This window comes from Nerophis lumbriciformis, linkage group LG25 (genome assembly GCF_033978685.3).
Source record: "Nerophis lumbriciformis linkage group LG25, RoL_Nlum_v2.1, whole genome shotgun sequence".
Lineage (NCBI taxonomy): Eukaryota > Metazoa > Chordata > Actinopteri > Syngnathiformes > Syngnathidae > Nerophis > Nerophis lumbriciformis.
This window is the reverse complement of record NC_084572.2, coordinates 6,191,163-6,214,000: the sequence shown is the minus strand read 5'-3', so window position 1 is coordinate 6,214,000 and position 22,838 is coordinate 6,191,163. Positions and strand designations below refer to the sequence as shown.

General features: G+C 41.2%; 1 protein-coding gene across 4 annotated transcripts in view; it reads left to right on the top strand.

Moving 5' to 3' along the window:
• Positions 1-22,838, top strand: part of sox5 (SRY-box transcription factor 5) — a 287,530-nt gene that overhangs the window by 83,097 nt on the left and 181,595 nt on the right. The window lies entirely within an intron of this gene.

The following is a 22,838-nucleotide window of genomic DNA, read 5'->3' as shown; positions in this document are numbered from 1 at the left end:
TACTTTTGTCCAGTTTTGGTCATAAGTGTCCCAATACTTTTGTCAAGTTGTAGTCCCAAGTGTCCTAATACTTTTGTCCAGTTTTCGTGCTATGTGTCCCAATACTTTTGTCCAGTGGTAGTCATAAGTGTCCCAATACTTTTGTCTACTTTTAGTTCAAATTGTCCCAATACTTTTGTCTAGTGTACCTACCTTGTCTGCATTGTGTGAGCACGCTGGTGCTGCCTGCTTTTAAGCAGCCATCTTGAAAAAACAGCAGCATCAGCGCAGAGGTTCTTTTTGAAGGGTCATAAAATCAAAACCGGAGCAGGTATCAAAACTCTTTCGCCAACTTTCAATCAGAATGGTTCAATCTCTCTCCTGTGTTAGTTTGAAGCCGAAACAACAAACGCGCTCAGAGGAGATAATGTTTGAAGAAAGGTGACCGTTTTTTACAAACATTTTGTTTTGAAGGGGGAATAGCAAACTTCCGGTTGATTTTTGCTGGGGGTTGTCAATTTATGAAATGTAGGTCTAAGTTAGACCTACATAGAGGTTTTTGTTTCATGTCTCTCCGACCTTCCCAGTGGGAGTTACAGGCAGTTATGTCATTTTTTTCTTCCGAGGAGCAGTTTTTTCTGCGTTTTATTCAAAAATTGCGCTAGACCGCAATTTTTGAGATTTGGGGTTAGGTTTTTTTATAAGATCGCATTTTTTGACAGTCCTGATGTGTGCGTTCAGTTTGGTGAGTTTTGAAGTGTGTTAAGGGGGTCAAATTACAGCTCAAAGAGGCAAAAGTTACTGTTTTTAGTACTTTTTTGTCTTGAAGGGGGAATTGCCAACTTCCTGTTGATTTTAGCCCGACAATGTACGATTATGAAATGTAGGTCTAAGTCAGACCTACATAGAGGGTTTTGTTTCATGTCTCTCCGACCTTCCTAGTGGGAGTTACAGGCAGTCTAGTTTTTTTTTTCCTAGGGGGCGCTAGAGCGCAATTTTGAGTTTTGTGGTTCGGTTTTTTTTTAAAAAAGGCAATTTTCGCAGGTCCTGATGTGTGGGTCAAATATGGTGAGTTTTGAAGCATGTTAAGTGGGTCAAATTACAGTTTAATGTGGCGGCGGAAGAATAAAGAATAAAGAATAAAACCTTACAAATTCAATAGGTCCTTATGTCCCATTGCATAAGGACTCCCTTTGGGAGTCCTTATACAATGGGCCATGCGGGCCCTAATTAACAAATTAAAAAGATGGTTTGACAAAAACAGACTATCGTTGAATCTCAGTAAAACTAAAATAATGCTATTTGGTAACAGTAGAAGAGAAAGTCAAACACAAATACAAATAAAATAAGAAATTGAAAGAGTAAATGAAACCACATTTCTAGGTATAATGATTGATGATAAGTTGAACTGGAAATCTCACGTAAAAAATATACAACATAAAGTAGCAAGAAACACGTCAATAATGAATAAAGCAAAACATGTTCTAGACAAAAAATCACTTCATATTCTCTACTGCTCACTAGTGTTACCATATCTGAGTTATTGTGCAGAAATATGGGGAAATAATTACACTACACTTCATTCATTAACGGTGTTACAAAAAAGATCAGTTAGAATAATACATCATGTTGGATATAGAGAACACACAAATCCTTTATTTATTGAATCAAAGATACTGAAATTCTACGACATAGTGAATTTGCAAACAGCTAAAATTATACACAAAGCAAACTATAACCTGCTACCCAAGAATATACAACAATTCTTCTCAAAAAAAGAGGAGAAATATAATCTGTAATTTAAAACATTTGTATGCACATACAACACTTAAGACCTTCAGTATATCAGTATGTGGAATTAAATTATGGAATGGATTAAGCAAAGCAATCAAACAATGTACTAATATGATCCACTTCAAGAAACTCTTCAAACTTAAAGTGTTTACAAAGTACAAAGAAGAAGAACCATGATAAACATTCTGAATTTATTTAACTCATCCATTCTTTCATTCTTTCACTCACAAAATAATCTTACTTATCTCAACATATGAAATGTAACTTACCTCACCAATTATTATTTATTTACTTATTTTATTGTGATTACTTATGGAGTATATTGTGAATAAATTGAGAACAGGAAGTGAACAAAAGTTTTAGCAACTGTTATGTAAAAGAAAAGGGGTAGGATTAAATAAGCTCTGCTTCTTCCTACTCCTTTTCGAACATGTTGAAAAGAGAAACTGGAGATTGTGATGTATCATGTTGTATGCTTGCATGTTCGAAATAAACTCAAACTCAACTCAACTCAAGTATTAGCAATAATGTTATTATAAGCACTGACGCAGACAAACTATCACAGAGAGCTAACTAGCCTATGCTGCTATGTTGACGTAGTGAGCTGCTGCATGGCCTCGTAGTTGGTGAAAGTCCCGTAGATGGCCAGAAAGACACAAAAAGACGCTCGTTTGCGGCATTTATTTTTCATTTTTTTTATCCCTTTGTGAGCATTATGAAAAAGTCTTCATCCAAACGGGAAGATATAATCATCCCATCGGTCTTTATCCCAGTGAGAGCAGACGTTGTACAGTAAGTGTTTGTTTTATTATGTTCATAGTTTGTGTTTCTTGTTTAATCACACTTTTGAATTTGGATTAATCACAACTTAATACTAGCTCACATAATTGAGATTAATTTCAACTATTTGGACACAAATACAATGTTATTGTGAAAATGTCATACAGGAGCAAGTTTCAAATGTCATTTATTTGCTCAAAACTCTAACATCTTTTTTTTTGTGGCATGTGCACTCTAAAAAAAATTGCGTGATTAATCTGCGTATGTGCATGATTAATGCGGTCATTTTTTTGTTGATTAATCACATGAGTTAACTTGTTATTTTTGACGGCTCTAAGGTAACATATCTCATTAATCACGAGCCGTGTTCCCAATGCAAGTCAATTCCGATTCTTTTGTCCATGTGCGATCTTTATCAGATTGTTTTTCATTTCCGTGTGAACATTGCAAGTCCAAATGTATTTTTACCAATAAAAAAGTGAGCTGCGGGCTGATATTGACTTTGGACACCCCTGATTTGTATTCATATTTTACCGTGTTTTACGGACTATAGAGTATATAATCTCTGCAGCATCGCGTGGACATCGGGGGCGGTACCTCTGGATTGGCAGACCGGGGTGGTGGTTCCTCTCTTTAAGAAGGGGAACCGGAGGGTGTGTTCTAACTATCGTGGGATCACACTCCTCAGCCTTCCCGGTAAGGTCTATTCAGGTGTACTGGAGAGGAGGCTACGCCGGATAGTCGAACCTCGGATTCAGGAGGAACAGTGTGGTTTTCGTCCTGGTCGTGGAACTGTGGACCAGCTCTATACTCTCGGCAGGGTCCTTGAGGGTGCATGGGAGTTTGCCCAACCAGTCTACATGTGTTTTGTGGACTTGGAGAAGGCATTCGACCGTGTCCCTCGGGAAGTCCTGTGGGGAGTGCTCAGAGAGTATGGGGTATCGGACTGTCTGATTGTGGCAGTCCGCTCCGTGTATGATCAGTGTCAGAGCTTGGTCCGCATTGCCGGCAGTAAGTCGGACACGTTTCCAGTGAGGGTTGGACTCCGCCAAGGCTGCCCTTTGTCACCGATTCTGTTCATACCTTTTATGGACAGAATTTCTAGGCGCAGTCAAGGCGTTGAGGGGATCTGGTTTGGTGGCTGCAGGATTAGGTCTCTGCTTTTTGCAGATGATGTGGTCCTGATGGCTTCATCTGGCCAGGATCTTCAGCTCTCACTGGATCGGTTCGCAGCCGAGTGTGAAGCGACTGGGATGAGAATCAGCACCTCCAAGTCCGAGTCCATGGTTCTCGCCCGGAAAAGGGTGGAGTGCCATCTCCGGGTTGGGGAGGAGATCTTGCCCCAAGTGGAGGAGTTCAAGTACCTCGGAGTCTTGTTCACGAGTGAGGGAAGAGTGGATCGTGAGATCGACAGGCGGATCGGTGCGGCGTCTTCAGTAATGCGGACGCTGTATCGATCCGTTGTGGTGAAGAAGGAGCTGAGCCGGAAGGCAAAGCTCTCAATTTACCGGTCGATCTACGTTCCCATCCTCACCTATGGTCATGAGCTTTGGGTTATGACCGAAAGGACAAGATCACGGGTACAAGCGGCCGAAATGAGTTTCCTCCGCCGGGTGGCGGGGCTCTCCCTTAGAGATAGGGTGAGAAGCTCTGCCATCCGGGAGGAGCTCAAAGTAAAGCCGCTGCTCCTCCACATCGAGAGGAGCCAGATGAGGTGGTTCGGGCATCTGGTCAGGATGCCACCCGAACGCCTCCCTAGGGAGGTGTTTAGGGCACGTCCCACCGGTAGGAGGCCGCGGGGAAGACCCAGGACACGTTGGGAAGACTATGTCTCCCGGCTGGCCTGGGAACGCCTCGGGGTCCCACAGGAAGAGCTGGACGAAGTGGCTGGGGAGAGGGAAGTCTGGGCTTCCCTGCTTAAGCTGCTGCCCCCGCGACCCGACCTCGGATAAGCGGAAGAAGATGAATGGATGAATGAATGAGTATATAATCTGCATCCACTAAATACATTTTTTGGGGGGGGGGAATCCATATATTAGCTACACCGGACTATAAGTGGCAGATATATATGTTGTGAAATGACTTATTTACACAGAAATATTCTGTAAATGTTTATTTACATACCTTCATTGTTTCCAAACAGTGTCTGTAACAAGGCAGTAAAACGGCTGATCAAACAAAACAGAAGTCATGGTCAAGGACCCACAAGCTGCGCGAGCTAGCTCTCCAATCAGCTAAACAGACTCATTAACGCCACGCTGACGTTTTGGGGAATTTACTGAGGAATTTGTGAGACTGAAACAATAGAAAATAATGTTATTGTAAGTTAATAATACGGAGTAGTAAGTAAGAATTGATTTAGTTATATTGTAAAACTTACAAAACGTTGCTTAGAGCAATGAGTGAAGAATCCACACAAGTGTAAACGCTATGGACAGCTAGAATACAAAACGACACTTCTACTTCCGGTTGAAAGCACCAAATGAAAGGACACTCCAACAGGCAAACTCTTCTGAAAGACACCCTTTTCTGTTTATTTGCTCAGTTTTTTTTTCCGGAAAGCTACTTGCATTACGGCCGCCAGCGGAGAAAAATCCATTAATTCAGCCGCGCCGCTTTAAAAGCCGCAGGGTACAAAGCGTGGGGAAAAAAAGTATCGGCTTGTAGCCCGGCATTCCGGTACTCAGTGTAAGAAGCGATGAAAGGAGTGGCGCATTAAAAGCAGGTCTTGCCTCGGACAGCTGGAGTTCAAATTACCCTTTGGCCAACTCTAATGACCCTTCTGGAAGGTAAACAAGAGATGAAGTCAGCATGTAATGTGACAACAGGTGTGCCATATAAATACTTCTTTTCCAAAACAACTTCCCCAGCAGCCAAGAAGGTCAGTCAGACAAGTGTAGTGTTTACCTTCTCCTGGTGTTTACCTCCATAGTACATGTGCAGGACTTCCCCTGGTGTTTACTTCCATAGTACATGTGCAGGACTTCTCCTGGTGTTTACCTCCATAGTACATGTGCAGGACTTCTCCTGGTGTTTACCTCCATAGTACATGTGCAGGACTTCCCCTGGTGTTTACCTCCATAGTACATGTGCAGGACTTCTCCTGGTGTTTACCTCCATAGTACATGTGCAGGACTTCCCCTGGTGTTTACCTCCATAGTACATGTGCAGGACTTCTCCTAGTGTTTACTTCCATAGTACATGTGCAGGACTTCCCCTGGTGTTTACTTCCATAGTACATGTGCAGGACTTCTCCTGGTGTTTACCTCCATAGTACATGTGCAGGACTTCCCCTGGTGTTTACCTCCATAGTACATGTGCAGGACTTCCCCTGGTGTTTACCTCCATAGTACATGTGCAGGACTTCCCCTGGTGTTTACCTTCATAGTACATGTGCTGGACTTCTCCTGGTGTTTACCTCCATAGTACATGTGCAGGACTTCTCCTGGTGTTTACCTCCATAGTACGTGTGCAGGACTTCCCCTGGTGTTTACCTCCATAGTACATGTGCAGGACTTCTCCTGGTGTTTACCTCCATAGTACATGTGCAGGACTTCTCCTGGTGTTGTTTTTGATACCCTGGTCTTCATAGACCTTAGTAGTGGTGAAAAGTGGTTCAAAATGGAACATACCGGCAAAAAGGGCCCCGGCGCCTCCAGACCTTGCACATAAACAAAAAACCCCGAGCCACACAGGAGAGAAAGACCAAGGAAAAAGGGAAGGAGAGAGAGAGAGAGAGAGGGGGGGGGCGCGGTATTGAAGGGCGAGATAAAAATCCGGCTGGCTATTGTTTGTCTGTGAGTGCTCACAAAGACCATTAGCTGCAAACAGCAGGTTGGGATGAAATTTTAATGAAGGCTTTAATCATTATGAAAGGCCTGGAATATTACACACACACACACACACACACACACACACACACACACACACACTATTGCTTCCAGCTGGATCAATGACCCAAGCACACACACACACACACACACACACACACACATTTGTGGAGTAGGAGCATTACCACCAAGAGGACACAAAATGGGTCAAAAAACAATAAACATCTTGAAACAGAAGAGGCTGGACTTTTAACAGAGGCTGGCCTGGAGCGGGACAACACACACACACACACATACAAACACACGCGCACACACACACACACACACACACACACAAAGAAAGTTTTAGAGCTGGAGTTTTGTGTCCAGCGATGCTCTACTTAAGGTAGATGAATGGAGCTCCAGTGTGTGCTAGGTCAAAGGGAATGTACTGATTAGACATGAAGACATTGAATGCACCTCTATACGTGTGTGTGTGTGCGTGCGTGTGCATGTGTGTGCGTGTGTGTGTGTGCGGCTAATAAATGACTAGCCGTGTTGTCCCCCATGGCCTGGCCTGATCATGCTCCGCCGCTCTCCTGCTCTCTTCATTCATCTTCTGTCTTACTCTACCGACCACCTGCTACCCCTGGAGATAACACACACACACACACACACACACACACACACACACACACACACACACACACACACACACACACACACACACACGCACGCACGCACATGCATGCACACACAACCATCCAGGTGCGTATACATTCCTAGAGAGCAACAGGATGGAATAACCAAAGGCGGTGCTATGTGGAATAAGGAGTCACAGCAGGGGGTCTTTTGGTCACCCTTTGACCTCTTGTTAGTCCGGGCTGGATGTGGGAAGGATGGACGTGAGAGATGGATGAGTGGTCAGGTAGAGTGATGGATGGACTTGGGTGTGGCTGGCATGTTTGGGTGGATGGATGGTAGGGGCGCCCATCCCAGTGGTGTTGAGTACCAGAGGTGGGTAGTAACGCGCTACATTTACTCCGTTACATCTACTTGAGTAACTTTTGGGATAAATTGTACTTCTAAGAGTAGTTTTAATGCAACATACTTTTACTTTTACTTGAGTATATTTATAGAGAAGAAACGCTACTTTTACTCCGCTACTTTCATCTACATTCAGCTCGCTACTCGCTACTAATTTTTATCGATCTGTTAATGCACGCTTTGTTTGTTTTGGTCTGTCAGACAGACCTTCATAGTGCCTGCGTTTCAACAAATACAGTCACTGGTGACGTTCACTCCGTTCCACCAATCAGATGCAGTCACTGGTGACGTTGGACCAATCAAACAGAGCCAGGCGGTCACATGACCTGACTTAAACAAGTTGAAAAACTTATTGGGGTGTTACCATTTAGTGGTCAATTGTACGGAATATATACTGTACTGTGCAATCTACTAATAAAAGTTTCAATCAATCAATCAAAAGTGTGAAGGAAAAAAGACTCTTTTTTTATTTCAACCGTACATCCCGTCAAAAGCCTAAAGACTGACTGCACAGTTCCTGTCTTCACAATAAAAGTGCCGCTCCATCGCGCCTGCGCTTTCAAAACAAGAGTCTCCGAAAGCCAGCGCAAACAAGCTAGCAAGCTACGGAGTTTGCCGCCAATGTATTTCTTGTAAAGTGTATAAAAACGAATATGGAAGCTGGACAAATAAGATGCCAAAAACCCACCACTTTCATGTGGTATTAGACAGAAAGGAGGAACTTTTTTTCTCCTCCATTTGAAAACGTGGACGTTATCATCACTACTGTCTGATTACAATCAATGCAAGTCATCAGAATCAGGTAATACACCAACTTATATTCTTGTCTTCATGAAAGAAAGCAATCTATATGTGTTAAACATGCATGTATATTCATTAAAACACCTTTAACATGTAAACAAAAACGGCAAAATAAATAAATATAAATTATATACTGTATATATCAATGTATGTATATATATATGTGTATATATATATATATATATATATATATATATATATATATATATATAAATATGATATGTGTGTGTATGTTACTCATCAGTTACTCAGTACTTGAGTAGTTTTTTCACAACATACTTTTTACTTTTACTCAAGTAAATATTTGGGTGACTACTCCTTACTTTTACTTGAGTAATAAATCTCTAAAGTAACAGTACTCTTACTTGAGTACAATTTATGGCTACCCACCTCTGTCGAGTACATCGCAGGTGTCAAAGTCAAGGCTTGGGGGGGCCAGGTTCTGGCCCATCACGTCATTTTAGGAAATGCCTGGAATGAATGTTTCAATAAAGTAACTTATATTTTCTTACTACCGTATTTTCCCGACTATAGAGCACACCTGTATATAAGCCACACCCACTCAATTTTACAAGAAAAAAACATGTTTCCATATATTAGCTGCACCAGACTATAAGTGGCGGATATATATGTTGTGAAATGACTTATTTACTCAGAAATATTCTGTAAATGAAACAATGTAGTATCTGTTAGTCTACAAAATAACATTATTTCCCATTTGGTGGAAGATTGCCGTATTTAAATTTGACAAATTACATCGACATTTCCCGAGTCGTTATTATTACTAACATGAAACAAAGTCTCCGATGCGGAAGTGTATTGGAAAGTGTCCAGTAACAAACGTGTCCGCAGTACTCCACTTACTGTTCCATGAGCTAAATTTGACAAATGACATCAATATATTCCCGAGTCATTATTATTACTACTATTAAACAAAGTCTCCGAGGCAGAAGCGTATCAGAAAGTGTCCAGTAACAAACGTGTCCGCATTACTCCACTTACTGTTCCATGAGCTAAATTTGACAAATGACATCTACATTTTCCCGAGTCATTATTATTATTATTATTATTATTATGGGCTTCACGGTGGCAGAGGGGTTAGTGCGTCTGCCTCACAATACGAAGGTCCTGAGTAGTCTTGGGTTCAATCCTGGGCTCGGGATCTTTCTGTGTGGAGTTTGCATGTCCTCCCCGTGACTGCGTGGGTTCCCTCCGGGTACTCCGGCTTCCTCCCACCTCCAAAGACATGCACCTGGGGATAAGTTGATTGGCAACACTAAATTGGCCCTAGTGTGTGGATGTGAGTGTGAATGTTGTCTGTCTATCTGTGTTGGCCCTGCGATGAGGTGGCGACTTGTCCAGAGTGTACCCCGCCTTCCGCCCGATTGTAGCTGAGATAGGCTCCAGCGCCCCCCGCGACCCCAAAAGGGAATAAGCGGTAGAAAATGGATGGAAATTACATCGACATTTCCCAAGTCATTATTATTACTAACATGAAACAAAGTCTCCGATGCGGAAGTGTATTGGAAAGTGTCCAGTAACAAACGTGTCCGCATTACTCCACTTACTGTTCCATGAGCTAAATTTGACAAATGACAAAGGGAATAAGCGGTAGAAAATGGATGGATGGATGGACATCAATATATTCCCGAGTCATTATTATTACTACTATTAAACAAAGTCTCCGAGGCAGAAGCGTATCAGAAAGTGTCCAGTAACAAACGTGTCCGCATTACTCCACTTACTGTTCCATGAGCTAAATTTGACAAATGACATCTACATTTCCCGAGTCATTATTATTACCACTATGAAACAAAGTCTCCGAGGCAAACGCATATTGGAAAGTGTCCAGTAACAAACGTGTCCGCATTACTCCACTTACTGTTTCATGTTTTAAATTTGACAAATGACATCTATATTTCCCCAGTCATTATTATTACTACTATTAAACAAAGTCTCCGAGGCAGAAGCGTATCAGAAAGTGTCCAGTATCAAACGTGTCCGCATTACTCCACTTACTGTTCCATGAGCTAAATTTGACAAATGACATCTACATTTCCCGAGTCATTATTATTACTACTGTGAAACAAAGACTCCGAGGCAAACACATATTGGAAAGTGTCCAGTAACAAACGTGTCCGCATTACTCCACTTACTGTTTCATGTTTTAAATTTGACAAATGACATCTATATTTCCCCAGTCATTATTATTACTACTAGTGCTATTTTTGTACACCACTCATAGAGAGGTGGATGAACACCGCGCTCGTCGGGCGTCTTGATTGACGGCTCGCTTGATATACATTGAGGGCGGGGTCCTGGCCTTCGCCACACGCCAGAGACCCCTGATGTCCGCACGCTGCGGCGGCCTGCAGGTCAAACACAAAGGTCTTTTTTTTACGTACTCGTCGCCCTCCACTGCTCCCCGACACCAGTCGCCATGCTGGACATGCCAAGTCAATGTCAGATGTCGCACAACACACACACACACACACACACACACACACACACACACACACACACACACACACACACACACACATCACTTCATCTAAGCAGTGCGGGGATGCAAAGGTTTGCTCACTGAGGCATTTTCTAGGACAGCACTTAGGCCATTGTGGCCGCCGCTCCTCACGCCTGCCTTCACTCCAGTGGGCGACAAAGGAAGGCGGAGACCAAGAAGGTGGATGGGTGGAGGTGGCCTTTGCTTCAGGCCTCCATCACCTCCCCCTTGTGCTTGCTTTGTGTCATCCAACATGCTGAACACGGACAATATGAGACCCTCTTCTCTACCACGGTCACATCAGGTCACATCAGGGGTCACATCAGGTCAGATCAGGGGTCAGATCAGGTCAGATCAGGGGTCAGATCAGGGGTCAGATCAGGGGTGTCCAAAGTGTGGCCCGGGGTCCACTAGCGGTTTCTTTTTACAGTCCCTGGCACATCCGTTAGTAGTGATGGGTTGATGAGGCGTCATGAAGCGTTTCGACACATTGCAAAACTGTATTGATACTGTGTCGATACTGTGTCACTAAATACTGACATCTGCTGGACATTAAAAATCCCTACAGGCAACCTATGGACCGACTCAACTGACTGATTTTTTGCTCTAGTACAGGGGTCACCAACCTTTTTGAAACCAAAAACTACTTCTTGGGTACTGATTAATGCGAAAGGCTACCAGTTTGATACACTATTAAATAAATAAATATATTGTCATTTGTAAGTTACACGTAAGTGTGATTTAAACAAGAATAGCTCAATAAATAAATTTATATATATATATATATATAAAAAAATGGGTATTTGTCTGTCATTCCGTCGTACATTTTTTTTCCTTTTACGGAAGGTTTTTTGTAGAGAATAAATGATGAAAAAAACACTTAATTGAACGGTTTAAAAGAGGAGAAAACACGAAAAAAAATTCAAATAACATTTTGAAACATAGTTTATCTTCAATTTCGACTTTTTAAAATTCAAAATTCAACCGACAAAAAGAAGAGAAAAACTAGCTAATTTGAATCTTTTTGAAAAAATTAAAAAAAGAATTTATGGAACATCATTAGTCATTTTTCCTGATTAAGATACATTTTAGAATTTTGATGACATGTTTTAAATTGGTTAAAATCCAATCTGCACTTTGTTACAATATATAACAAATTGGACCAAGCTATATTTCTAACAAAGACAAATAAGTATTTCTTCTAGATTTTCCAGAACAAAAATTTCAAAAGAAATTCAAAATACTTTGAAATAAGATTTAAATTTGATTCTACAGATTTTCTAGATTTGCCAGAATTTTTTTTTTTAATTTTAATAATAGGTAAATTTGAATAAATATTTCACAAATATTCTTTGTCGAAAAAACAGAAGTTAAAATATTTATTCTTTACAATAATAAAAAAAAAAATTACTTGAACATTGATTTAAATTGTCAGGAAAGAAGAGGAAGAAATTTAAAAGGTAAAAAGGTATTTGTTTAAAAATCCTAAAATCATTTTTAAGGTTGTATTTTTTTCTCTAAAATTGTATTTCTAAAAGTAATAAGAAGCAAAGTAAAAAATAAATGAATTTATTTAAACAAGTGAAGACCCATCCATCCATCCATCTTCTACCGCTTATTCCAAGTGAAGACCACGTCTATAAAATATTTTCTTGGATTTTCAAATTCTATTTGAGTTTTGTCTCTTTTAGAATTAAAAATGTCGAGCAAAGCGAGACCAGCTTGCTAGTAAATAAATACAATTTAAAAAATAGAGGCAGCTCACTGGTAAGTGCTGCTCTTTCAGCTATTTTTAGAACAGGCAAGCGGGCAACTCATCTGGTCCTTACGGGCTACCTGGTGCCCGCGGGCACCGCGTTGGTGACTCCTGCCCTAGTATATACAATAATATAAACCAAGTCATCGTATTTCATTTAGGATTATTTCATATCTTCATTTAAATAAAAATATATTTTTATCTTTTTTAGATACAGTCAATAAATAATGTGAACATGTATCATAACATGGAAATCTAAGAGAACGTGTTGTGGATGATTGTGGACTGGGAATTGTTTTCATTTTATTTTTTTACACATTTTTATTAAAAAAATAAAAAATAAAAGTTTTTCCGACGTATTACATTTTAGACGATTTCTCTTCTTAGTTATTATTTCTCCGGCTGTAGAAAAGAGCCGCTCACAGGGCACAGAGGAGGCGACACAGTTGGCGTATCGGTCACGTGACCAAAACAGCTCATGATCGGTCACGTGACTTTCTAAAAGCGGTACGTGCACCGACACAGGGTTTTGCTCTATGAGCTCGACGCATGCGCCGATGCATCGGTGTTGCCGGACCCATCACTATCCGTTAGCATTGTAATATTAGCATTGTAGCTGTTTTTCAGCCAATTTAGCAGGTGTACTTCAGAATAATATATTTAGTGACTTGAGGCACGTTACAGTTAGCATTTTAGCAACTTAAAATTAACATGATAGCCTTTTGTGCTGATTTGTTACTTGATGCCTGCTAATGTTAGCATGCTAGCATTTAAACACATTCTTTCAGACACACACCTCTGAATAAAACATGTTGTGACTTGAGGCATGTTACAGTTAGCATTTTAGCATCTTAACATTAGCAACGCAACATTTTTTTAGCAGGTGTACGCCTCAGTGTCGTATATTGTGTTACTTGACATACGATACCTGTTAGCATGCTAGCTATTTTTTACCTATTTCTGTAGGTATACACCTCAGTCTTATTTTGGTACTTGATTGATAGATTGAGACTTTTATTAGTAGATTGCACAGTGAAGTACATATTCCGTACAATTGACCACTAAATGGTAACACCCCAATACGTTTTTACACTTCTTTAAGTCGGGGTCCACTTAAATTGATTCATGATACAGATATATACTATCATCATAATACAGTCATCACACAAGATAATCATCAGGGTGTATACATTGAATTATTTACATTATTTACAATTCGGGGTGTAAAGGGGGGGTGTTCTTTTATTGCAGTTTTGAAGGAGGATAGAGATGCCCTTTCTTTTACACCTGTTGGGAGTGCATTCCACATTGATGTGGCATAGAAAGAGAATGAGTTAAGACCTTTGTTAGATGGGAATCTGGGTTTGACGTGGTTAGTGGAGCTCCCCCTGGTGTTGTGGTTATGGCGGTCATTTACGTTAAGGAAGTAGTTTGACATGTACTTCGGTATCAGGGAGGTGTAGCGGATTTTATAGACCAGGCTCAGTGCAAGTTGTTTGACTCTGTCCTCCACCCTGAGCCAGCCCACTTTGGAGAAGTGGGTAGGAGTGAGGTGTGATCTGGGGTGGAGGTCTAGAAGTAATCTGACGAGCTTGTTCTGGGATGTTTGGAGTTTAGATTTGAGGGTTTTGAAGGTGCTAGGGTACCAGGAGGTGCATGCGTAATGGAAAAGGGGGTTGAATGAGAGTTCCCGCCAGAATCTTCATGGTGCTTTTGTTGACCAGAGAGGAGATTCTGTAGAGAAATCTCTTTCGTTGGTTGACCTTATTGATGACCTTGGTTGCCATTTTATCACAGGAAAGATGAGCCTCTAGAATGGAACCTAGGTAGGTGACCTCATCTTTCCTGGTGATAACAATGTCACCCACTTTTATAGTGAAGTCATTGACTTTCTTAAGGTTGATGTGGGACCCAAACAGGATGGATTCCGTTTTACCCAAGTGTATGGATAGCTTGTTGTCAGCGAGCCAGGTGCAAGTTCTACAGAGTTCAGCACTGAGGATTTTCTCTACCTGTGACTTGTCCTTGTCTGATACCAGCAGGGCCGAGTCATCCGCAAACAAGAACAATTCACAGTCGCATGCAGTAAATGATGCATGCTAATGTTAGCATTCTAGCATTTTAAACACATTTTTTTAGACACACACCTCAGTGTAATACATGTTGTGACTTGAGGCACGCTACAGTTAGCATTTTAGCATCTTCACATTAGCATGGTAACATTTTTAGCAGGTGTACGCCTCAGTGTCATATATTGTGTTACTTGACAAACCTGTTAGCATGCTAGCTATTTTTTTAGCTATTTCTGTAGGTATACACCTCAGTCATATTTTGGTACTTGATACATGCTAATGTTAGCAATGTTTTGCATTTTTAAACACAATTTTCAGATACACACCTCAGTGTAATACAAGTTGTGACTTGAAGCATGCTACAGTTAGCATTTCAGCAACTTAACATTAACATGGTAGCCTTTTGTGCAAATTTTGTAGGTATACACCTCAGTCATATTTTGGTACTTGACGCATGCTAATGTTAGCATTCTTGCATTTTAAACACATTTTTCAGACACACACCTCTGAATAAACATGTTGTGACTTGAGGCATGTTACAGTTAGCATTTTAGCATCTTAACATTAGCATGGTAGCATTTTTAGCAGGTGTCGTATATTGTATTACTTGACAAACCTGTTAGCATGCTAGCTATTTTTTAGCTATTTCTGTAGGTATACACCTCAGTCATATTTTGGTACTTGATGCATGCTAATGTTAGCATTCTTGCATTTTAAACACATTTTTCAGACACACACTTCAGTGTAATACATGTTGTGACTTGAGGCATGCTACAGTTAGCATTTTAGCATCTTCACATTAGCATGGCAGCTTTTTTTTTCAGCTAAATTAGTAGGTATATGCCTCAGTGTCAAATATTTTGGTATGTCAAGTGTATGGTATATTTGGCACTGTACTGTTAGCATGCTAGCTTTTTTTTAGCTTGTGTTTTTTTTATTACCCGACGTGCTAACTGTTAGCATTTCAGTTCGGCTTTGGCTTTTCAACATTCACACGAAATGTCTGCTGAAATGGCATTCTTTTGAAAAAAGTCTGAACATGGCGCCGGTTTTGAAGGTGAAAACTAGCCAAAAATGGCCCCCTGGGTGCTTTGATGCGTCAGTCCGTGGCCCTCGGAGGCAAAAGCTTGCGATTGGTTCAAGTTTTTGGGCAAAAAGATGCTTTCATTTCTCGAGTGCATCCTCCATCCTCGAAGAGCGCCTTCCCCTTTGGTTTGGTTTCTCCTCTCTCTTCAACCTGAGGCCCCCGTTGTGAGGAGGGCCGACATTGTCGGGGGCCCCCCTTGTTCCAGTCACATGTTCTTATTGAATTGTCCGCCTCGCCGCCGCGTTTCTTCCAGACAATCGACGGGGATGAAACTCCTTTCTGCCTTTCTTCCCGGTCCAGATGAGCGATATCGAGGAGATGAATAGTGTGCCAGTGTGTGTGTGTGCGTGTGTGTGTGTGTGTGTGTGTGTGTGTGTGTGTGTGTGTGTGTGTGTGTGTGTGTGTGTGTGTGTGTGTTGGGAAAGCAGTGCCTCAGCTTTTGTCCGATACAGGAGCATAAAGGGGCTTAGAGAGAGCAGAGAGGGTCCTGTGGTTTTCCTGATGGTGTGTGTGTGTGTGTGTGTGTGTGTGTGTGTGTGTGTGTGTGTGTGTGTGTGTGTGTGTGTGTGTGTGTGTGTGTGCACTTGTTTCACCATCCTTGTGTGGACATACACTTGACAAACCATCCTTTCTGTTAGGACCTTTTGACTTGTGAGGACATTTGCCTGGTCCTCACAACTACGGAAGTAAAATATTTTTTTTTTTACTTTGTGTGTTTTGCATTCTGAAGTGAGGTTGCAACTCTCTACTCCCATCTAGTGCTAGATATATTTTTTTCATCATTCTAGCTATAGTGGAAAGGGGGGCCCTCACAACCTACTAGCCCAGGGGTGGGCAACCCAAAATGTTGAAAGAGCCATATTGGACCAAAAATAAAAAATAAAAAAATCTGTCCGGAGCCGCAAAAAATTAAAAGCCATATTACATACAGATAGTGTGTCATGAGATATAAATTGAATTAAGAGGACTTAAAGGAAACTAAATGACCTCAAATATAGCAACAAAATGAGGCATTATGATGCAATATGTACATCAGAATCAGAATCAGAATCAGAATCAGCTTTATTGTCATTACGCAAGGTAACGAGATTGAGGCCATTCCATACAGTGCGATGTGTGCATGCTAGAAAAACAATGTGCAAATATATAAAAATATAAAAAATGTAGAAGTGCAATGAATATGGTGTGAAATGAATATATACATGAAAAAAAACAAAAAAAAAAACAGGGTGGTTGGTGGAATGGGTTATTGCACCGAAGAGAAGGCAGTTATGAGGGACAATGGGGCAGTCCGTTCAGGATGGTTATGGCCCTGGGGAAGAAGCTGTTCTTTAGCCTGTTTGTTTTGGTTTTAATGCACCTGTAGCGCTTCCCAGAGGGCAGCAGGTGGAACAGGTCAGAGCCAGGGTGGGTGCTGTCCTTGATGATGGCACTGGCTCTGTTGAGGCAGCGGGAGGTGTAGATGTCCGTCAGAGAGGGGAGAGGGCGGCCGATGATCTTCTGAGCCGTCTTGACCACTCTTTGCAGCCTCTCCCTGTCTGCTGCAGTGCAGCTGCCGTACCATACCGTAATACAGTAGGTCAGCAGGCTCTCGATGGACGAGCGGTAGAAGGTCAGCAGCAGGTCAGGCTTCAGGTTGTACTTCCCGAGGACTCTAAGGAAGTGTAGCCGCTGCTGAGCCTTCTTGATGATTGATGTGGTGTTGACTGTCCAGGAGAAGTCATTAGAGATGTGGACTCCAAGGTACCTGAAGGTGTGGACCCTCTCTACACGCTCGCCGTTGATGTAGAGGGGGGCAGGGTCGGTGCTGCTCCTCCTGAAGTCGACGATGATCTCTCTGGTCTTGCTGGTGTTGAGAGCGAGGTTGTTCTCCGAAGACCAGGCCGTCAGCTTCAGGACCTCCTCTCTGTAGGCAGCCTCGTCACCCCTGGAGATGATCCCGACCACTGTGGTATCGTCGGCGAACTTGACGGTAAGGTTGTCACTGTGGGCCGGACTGCAGTCATGGGTGTAAAGGCAGTAGAGGAGGGGGCTCAGCACACAGCCCTGTGGGGAGCCGATGCTCAGCGTGCGGGAGGATGAGAGGTGCGGGCCAAGTCTCACATTCTGGGGTCGGTCCGTTAGGAAGTCCCTTATCCAGGCGTTTGTGAGAGGGGGAGGCCAAGAGTGTCCAGTTTATTGCAGAGTCTGTCCGGGATTATTGTATTGAAGGCAGAGCTATAGTCCACAGAGAGCATCCGGACGTAGCTCTGCTGCTGCTCCAGGTGGTTCAGAGCAGAGTGGAGAGCAACAGCGATGGCGTCCTCTGTGGACCTGTTCGCCCGGTATGCGAACTGGTGGGGGTCGAAGTCTGGAGGGATATGGTCCTTGATGTGCTGGAGAACAAGTCGCTCGAAGCACTTCATGATTACCGGAGTGAGGGCCACTGGTCGGTAATCATTCAGGCTGGTGATGGGAGACTTCTTCGGCACCGGGATTATTGTAGATGACTTCAGGCATATAGCTAGCCTAAATAGCATGTTAGCATCGATTAGCTTGCAGTCATGCAGTGACCAAATATGTCTGATTAGCACTCCACACAAGTCAATAACATCAACAAAACTCACCTTTCATGCACAACCTTAAAAGTTTAGTGGACAAAATGAGACAGAAAAAGAAGTGGCATAAAACACGTCCTAGAAAGTCGGAGAAAGTTATACATGTAAACAAACTACGGTGAGTTCAAGGACCGCCAAAATTAGTAGGACAAAACGGCGCTCGCCAAATACTCGAACCAGTGAAGCATGTTTAAAATAAACAGTGTGCTTTATAACAATTAGGGAGGTTTGTGTCATGTTTGTCCTCCTACAGAAACCATATTAAAACAAAAAATAGATTTTTTTTCTCCTCATCTTTTTCCATTTTTCATACATTTCTGAAAAAGCTCCAGAGAGCCACTAGGGCGGCGCTAAAGAGCCGCGGGTTGCCGACCCCTGTACTAGCCAAACGTGGGTCCACACAAAGTAGGCAAGACATGTATGTGCGTGTGTGTGTGTGTGTGTGTGTGTGTGTGTGTGTGTGTGTGTTATTGGCCTCCCGGCGTGGCATTAAGTTAAGGACAAAGACTTGAGGTTCATGAATCAGCCGAGGCTTCCAAGCTTGGCTATTGTGTCCGAGTCACAGTGTGAGTGTCCTGCTGCATGCTGAGTGTGTGTGTGTGTGTGTGTGCGTGTGTGTGTGTGTGTGTGTGTGTGTGTGTGTGTGTGTAAGTGTGTGTGTGTGTGTGTGTGTGTGGCCATATCTGGTGGCGAGTCAATATGGCGAACATGCAATGAATGTGTTGTGTGTGCGTGTCACATGGCTCCCAAAATAATTGACAGGCAACCCCTGATGCCCCCCCCACCCGCCCCCCCGCCCCCGCCATCGCACTTGTATTCTTCACTTCCAATCAAATCCCCAATTTACATCTCCTCATAAACTCTGCCGCTTTGCCCGCCCTGTTGTTGTTTCCTTGCGCCTCGGCCGTCGCCACGGAGAGCCCAGGAATGCTTTTCTTCTTTGTTTTTTTTTTTTTGGGTGCTGCATAATGGTTTCAAGGTTAATGAGTTTTTCTGCGCCGACGTCGTCCGCGGCTTTGGCCGCAAAGCCTCAAAGCTACGTCGCAACTTATGTTGTCATTATGGTGGTACTTAATGAATACTTAGGTCTACTACACTAATGTCGTCATTACAGCGGAACTTTTAGAGCCGAGTGTTTTCCGAGGTGGTACTTGGTACTTGGTACTTGGTACTTGGGCCCGCAGATGAAGTGCTATGAAGGCCAGTCTGTCAATCTCGAGGGGTCGCGACCTCCACCAACCCCCCCCCTCACCCTGCCTAAGCCCACAGAAGAGCCCGGCCTTATTTGAGCCAGATGTTGTGAGACAAGAATCTAACCTCCCCTCCCCTGCCCTCCCCTCCCCCCACTTCCTACTGCAGCAGCCACTCATGATGCTCGTCTGGATTGATGGCTGCAATGCCCCCCCCCCCTTCTTGTTTCCGCTTCACTCGGGGTAAAGGCTGTATACGTACACACAGTAATATAGTTGCCCTCTCCCGTCGCCTTCCCTCTCTGCCCCCTGTGCTCGCGCGTCCTCCTCCTGGGCTGGGAGCAGCGAACAGGTGTTGCCTCCTTTTGATTCGGGTGTGTTGGGATTAATGTTGTCAGCTCAGCTGTTGAAACAACTGCCGCCGCCAGATGCCAGTCACTTTGGGGCTGGGGCTGTCACCTACACACACACACACACACACACACACACACACACACACACACACACTTGGCACGTGGTGGCATCGGCGTAGCAAACGGGCTGCTGTACGCCAGTCTCGCTGTGACCCAGGTGTGTTTTAGTGTTGCCGCTCGCTCACAGGGCGGCACACACACTCGCCGCTGTCGCTTTTTTACTTCTTGCTCCTTATTTAACGCTCGCCACATGCGTGATTGTGCGTCCGTCTTGTCTTTGCCACACACTACACCCCTTTGTTTGTTTGTTTGACACTGCAGAAACTCTGGGAGTAAAACTCTTGATTATCCACAAATTTCTCTCAATGTATGATACTACAAGTTGTTCTATTCTTCTTAGTTATATTTGTATCATTCATGATTTAGTATGTGAAACACTTCAAATGGACTTTTTGAATGAATACAATAAGACTCAATAGTGATAAATATTGTATGAATCAGCCATTTAAATAAAAATAAACTCGGTCAGTCATTTGTAAACAAAATGAAAATAATGAATTGATAAGCTCCTTAGATAATATACTCTTTTAATAGTATATTATAGTAATAGTAATAGTAATAATAAATGAATAAACTTTGAACTCTTCAAATACAAAATGTAATTCATAATAAATTATACAATTATAATGCTCATTTAAATAAAACATTTAAAATGATTGAATATACTGTATCATTTAAAATAATAACAAATGCATGCATAAATAATCAATACATTATATTTTAATAATATTAAATTAATGAAATATTTTAGATACAAAAACGAGTTTAACTACTAAAATAAACACAAAACTTTAAATAATTATTTTAAATTATGAATTAATATACTCTTTTAAATGAAAAACAAATTGCTACCAAAGAATGTACAACAAACCCTTTATTTATTAAGTCAGAAATATTAAAGTTTGGTGATTTGGTAAAATTGCAAACAGCTAAAATGATGTACAAAGCAAACTATAACCTGCTACCAAAGAATGTACAACAATTCTTCTCAACTAAAGAGGAGAAATATAACCTTAGAGGAAAAAATAATTTAAAACATTTATATGCACGTACAACACTTAGAACTTTTAGCATATCAGTATGTGGGATTAAATGATGGAATGGATTAAGTAAAGAAGTTAAAAATTGTACTGATATGATCCAGTTTAAGAGGTTGTTCAAAATAATAGTGCTTACAGAGTACAAAGAAGAAGAATTATGAGAAATACTTTCAACCTTATTGAAAATAAGATATTCTTCATCTCAGTATGTTAATAATGACTGAATTAATTAATTAATTACATATTACAAAACTGTTGTATACTAATTCATAGATGTTATTTCATTATATAAAAAGGTCAGTAAATGATTCTATATATTTGTAAACGCTTGAAGTGGGAAAGGGGTAGGATTAAATAAGCTTTGCTTCTTCCTACTCCTTTTCGGGCATGATGTCAAATGAAATGATATGAAATTGTGTGATGTATTATGATGTAAGTGTGTTCATGTTCCAAATAAACTAAATAAAGAAAGAAAGAAAGAAATTAAATAACTATTAAAATATGAATGAATGTACTGTATCGTTTAAAATAATAAACAAATATTGAATAAATGCATTAATATACTCTTTTAATTAAAAAAAAAATACTGCGTTAGTATTTTAACTATAAAACACAAATAATGAATGAATTATATTCACATCATAATATTAATAAATGAATAATCATTTCAAATAAAAAAAAGTTAAAAATAGAAATTCTTACTACATTTTGAATTAATATACTATTTTTAAACTAAATAAAAAGTTGTATATGTTTTAAGTAGAGCTGTCGATAAATGCGTTAAAATGTAATATCGAAAATTATCGGTATGGTTTTTTTTATTATCGGTATCGTTTTTTGGGGGTTTTTTTTATTAATGTTTTTTTAATTAAATCAACATAAAAAACACAAGATACACTTACAATTAGTGCACCAACCCAAAAAACCTCCCTCCCCCATTTACACTCATTCACACAAAAGGGTTGTTTCTTTCTGTTATTAATATTCTGGTAGGTTCCTACATTATATATCAATATATATCAATACAGTCTGCAAGGGATACAGTCCGTAAGCACACATGATGCTGGTTCACTAATAGTACTAACCTTTAACACTTCATTTGACTCATTTTCATTCATTACTAGTTTCTATGTAGCTGTTTTTATATTGTTTTACTTTCTTTTTTATTCAAGAAAATGTTTTTAATTTATTTATCTTATTTTATTTTATTAATTTTTTTTTTAAAAGGACCTTATCTTCACCATACACTCTTAGAAATAAGGGTTCCAAAAGGGTTCTAACTGGAACGATTTGCTTCTGAAAAACCCTTTCCCGAAGAAAGGGTTTTTAGTGGAACTCCCTGCGTGGGTTCTAGATGAAACCCTTGAAATACGAAAGGGTTCTTAGTGGAACTCCCTGTGTGGGTTCTAGATGAAACCCTTGAAATACGAAAGGGTTCTTAGTGGAACTCCCTGTGTGGATTCTAAATGAAACCCCTGAAATACGAAAGGGTTCTTAGTGGAACTCCCTGTGTGGGTTCTAGATGAAACCCTTGAAATACGAAAGGGTTCTTAGTGGAACTCCCTGCGTGGGTTCTTTGTAGAACCTCTCATGGGGGGTTCTGGGTGGAACCTTACACACACAGTTCTAGGTATAACCCTTCATGTTGGGTTCTAGGTAGAACCCTCCAAAAGGGTTCCAGGTGGAACCTTTATAAAAAGGTTCTACCTTGAGCCAAAAAGGGTTCTCCTATGAGGACGAGCCGAAGAACCTTATATGGTTCTACTTAGCACTTCTTCAACATACCAGTATTATTATGGTGTGTGTATAAGGTAAGACACATTAGCTGGCGTTTTGTTTCGTAATATTTCGCAACTTTTCTTACCTTCTGGTACCTGCTGATCTGTATTTGGGATCTGCATAAGTCCTGA